Source organism: Chelonoidis abingdonii, chromosome 2, assembly GCF_003597395.2.
Source record: "Chelonoidis abingdonii isolate Lonesome George chromosome 2, CheloAbing_2.0, whole genome shotgun sequence".
Lineage (NCBI taxonomy): Eukaryota > Metazoa > Chordata > Testudines > Testudinidae > Chelonoidis > Chelonoidis abingdonii.
The window spans coordinates 54322318-54326349 of record NC_133770.1 but is presented as its reverse complement, the minus strand read 5'-3'; the positions used below and the strand labels follow the sequence as shown (position 1 = coordinate 54326349).

General features: G+C 48.8%; 1 pseudogene; it reads left to right on the top strand.

Moving 5' to 3' along the window:
* The first annotated feature begins 1202 nt into the window (after positions 1 to 1202).
* On the top strand, positions 1203 to 1360 carry LOC142046448 (U4 spliceosomal RNA; annotated as a pseudogene).
* Positions 1361 to 4032: the final 2672 nt, after the last annotated feature.

The following is a 4032-nucleotide window of genomic DNA, read 5'->3' as shown; positions in this document are numbered from 1 at the left end:
AATGGTTCTGAAACCCAAATTGGAGTGGCTCACTTGGGGCAGAGTCAATCGCTCCCTTCTGGTTTCCTAAAATTGAGTAATGTCCTGCCTGACTGTCATAGCCACGACTGCCTGCCTCCAAGTGCCTCCCCCCGTTTATGTCACAAAATAAGTCTATGTTTCTTATTCTTGATTCCTCCACGACTGCATGACAAAATGGGGGTGGGCCCTGCCACGGTAGCTGCAGAGGTTGAGGAGAAGTGAAGCAATAAGTGCGGTTCTTGCGGGAGAACCCCGTAAATACAGCCATGGAGTAGCTGCGCTCTTTCTAATACACTTGACTCTTCCTTCAAGAGGAGTAAGCCGTGTTAGTCTGGATCTGTAAAAGCAGCAGAGAATCCTGTAGCACCTTAATAGACTAACAGACGTCTGTTAGTCTGTAAGTGCCACAGGATTCTTCTACTGCTTTGACTTTTCTTTAGTCAGACTGACTCTATTTTTAGACAGCATAAGGGAGGGATTGACTCAGTGGCCAGTGACTTCAATCCCAAGTTTGCTTTTGCGTGCGCCCACCGGCTGATTTTAGCCAGGCACTCATGATAGCAGCGGACAGTTTCAGAGAAGAAGACATAACCGTCATGTCCATTACCAGTTTTTTCTGGCAGTAGACGCGTACAGAACGACTGGTAACCATCTCTGCTATCATTGCAAAAGCAATTGAATGCTGGTGTGTAGCGCTCGAGTGTTGCCTCTGTCTCCACGGCATCTAGTACACAAATGGTGACGGGAAAAACAAAAAAGCCGACGGTCTCTAGTGCTGCCGGCTATTGTCTGCAAGGGCAATCCAGGAGAAAAATGTGCGAAAGGCTGTCTGCTGATGTTTTCCCGAGCAAGGAATGACTGACGACGTTTACCAGAACCTCCCGTGACCATTAACATTTGCATCAGGGGCTGGGGATCATGGAGGACGAAAGGGTGCTATGAGGACTCCCGCTATCCCAACAGTCCTCAGCAGTCTCTAAAACTATTGCATTCTGGACTAGCGCCAGTGTCTGTAGCTTACAACACGGTGTCTTTTATGGTTCACGAACAGCTATTCATTTCCTCCTACCCCAGCACGAGAAATGAAAGTTAAATAAAGCAATCCTTGAGTACTTACAATGTCACCCTCTTTTTACTGAATGCACTGACAGAGCGAATCTGCAGCACTGAGAGGAGCATAGAGCTTTGCACAGTGGCAGTATCATAACCAATGAAGTTAATCTGAGGTGTGAATTATTGCTAACTTGAAAATCTGCTCCTCCTGGTGGTAGATGGTACAGTACTACTGGAAACAGCAAAACTGTTGCCATCTCCCCCTCTTTTTGTTACACTCACCAGTAAATGGGACAGAACGGATAATAACCCGTGTATAATTTTTGAAAGGAAAATGGGAATTAACTCACTTGGGACGTGAATCAATCCTGCCCTTTACGGTTAATAAAAATAGAGTCAGTCCAAGACAAGAAAGATACAGTGTATTAAAATCAGTGTAGCACAGCGCAGCTGCTCTGGTGTCAGGATTCACAGAGGAGCCGCTGCAAGTAAACGCAACCATTGCTTCCCACCTACCTGGGCTACCACAGCAGTGCCCCCCACCCATTGTTGCATGATGTTATGAAGATGGATGAATAAGAATCACAGAGTAGTTACTGAGATCAAATGAGGGGAGGGAGCCACACATGGCTATGAACAGTCCATGCAGTTCAGAATCTTTTCTTTACAGCAAGAGAGAAGGGGTCTGATGAAGCTCAGCCCCCAGGTGTAAGATGAAGACAGTTACCAGGTGTTCTGTACCACCATGTCATCCCACGTCAGAAAAAGGGATCATTCCCATTTTCACCCCGGAGCCCCGGCCCAACACTCAGCCAGGAGCAATCACGGGCAGCCGTCTACTCGGGGGAGGGCAGAGGAGCGGATACTGCTCTACACCGCAGCAGCATCGCGTCTGCCAGCAGCATTCAGTACACAGAGGGTGACATTTACAGTACTCAAGGAATTATTTATTCACTTTTTTTACCATGCTGGAGGGGGGAAAAAAACTGACGAGCTGTTCCGTGAACCACGCAAGACACCGTGTATTACGCTGCAGACATGGCGCGCAGCCAAAAATCAAATATTTTTCAGAGACCGCGTGTGGAGACTGGTAGCTGTAGTCCTCATTACCCCCCCTCCCTCCATGACCATCCGTTTGAGTGCTGGCTTCCCATTACTGTTGTCACGCACCGCGTGTATCCTGTAGTTTATTTTCAAAGGCTTTGCATTCCTGTCTTAACGGAGCTCTGATAAAAGAGATTTGCTCACCATACAGCGATAACATCTGCATACTCCCGTAGGTTCAATGCAGGAGATACTTTTGCATTTGAACTGCATCGCCACCCGTGGAGCAGAGCTGGACACGTGAAAGCAGGAAATGTCACTGTAAAGCTCTCGGGGATTTCCTGTTTACCGCACTCTCCGCATCCGAGTTCGATTGCGGACCAGAGCGGTCATAGGTGCACTGTCCGCTAAGAATAATAGGCAAGTGTAACAGAGATCCAGTGTATCAAGAGAGCACAGGTTCTCTGTCAGTATTCACAGGGGTTGCCCCTGCAAGAAGCGCACCCGTGCTTTCTCCCTCCCCTCAACCTTCCTGGCTACCGTGTCAGTGCCCCTCCCCAGTTTTGCATGAAGTATTAAGGAATACCAGAATAAGAAACAGAGACGGTGTTGAGAGAAAAGATGTCGGGGAGGCACTTGGAGGCAGCCCCCGGGCTATGACAGTCCAGCAGAAGGACTCTATTTTTGAGATACCATAAGGAGGCAATGACTCATGCCAAGTGAGTCCAATCCAAATGTGAATTGCCAAAAATTTTTGAGCCCCAAGTTGCAATGATTAGAAGCCTGTTATTAGCCCATTCTGTCCAATCGACTGCTAGCAGTAGCAATGTTTGCCCTCATGTGAGCATTTAGGCAAGTTCCCTAGATGGAGGGCAGGTCTCAGAACGGTCTACCACCAGAGAGAAGGAGCAGATACGCTCTTCAGTGCTGTAGCGTCCCGTCTACCAGCACATTCAGTACACATAGGTGACATAGAAAGTAGTCAAGGAATGATGTTCTAGCCCTTTTTTCACGTGTGGAGGGGGGAAAGAAAAGTGAGGAGCTGTTCCGAACCACGCACGCCAGACACTGGTTTGACCCACACGACATTGGAAGACTCTTGCAATTATGCAAATATTATTCAATAGAGCTGTGGGACTGTGGAAGCTGAGTCCCAGTACCCCCTGCCCTCCTTCAGAGCTCCATCGATCCCGCTCCGGTTACGCTGTCCACGCAGCGCTGTGTACCTGCAGTTTATTCAAACGCTGGCGTTTCGTGCTGTAACGGAGCGGGATAACAGATTTGTCTCCCCATACAGCGAATCAAGACCTAGTACTCCCGACGTCGCATGCTGGAACTCTTTGGATTTTGAGACTGCAGTCGCCAGCCGTGCTGATCAGAGCTCCACGCTGGACAAGGCAGAAAATCAACATTCAAAAGTCGCGGGCTGTTCCTGTTTAACCTGCCACTGCGCATTCCGAGTTCAATGCCGTCCAGAGCGTCACTGCAGCACTCTGGATGCCCGCCCGGGGCGAGGGATCGCGGAGAAGGCAGCCATAAACGCGTCGATTTCCTGGTCCAACACGAACCCAATCCGAGTTATGCACTATCGATTTAGCGCTACGCCTCGTTTGGAGGAGTTCCGAAAATCGATTAAGGAGCGGTTAACTCGATATAAGTGACTGACGTCGTGTGAACGGATAACAGCGTTAAATCGTATGTCAGCCATTAAACCGAATTTAAAGTCGCAGTCGTAGACCTGGCCTGTGAAGGCTTGCCAACTACAAACAGTTCTCCTCCCTTGGTGTTCACAACCATCAAACGACGAAAAGAGGGCCTCATCCTCCCTGATTGAACTACCTCATACTCTACGATTAGATTCTGCCTGCATAGATAACCTGCCCTGGAATTTCCACTACATGCAGTCCATCACGA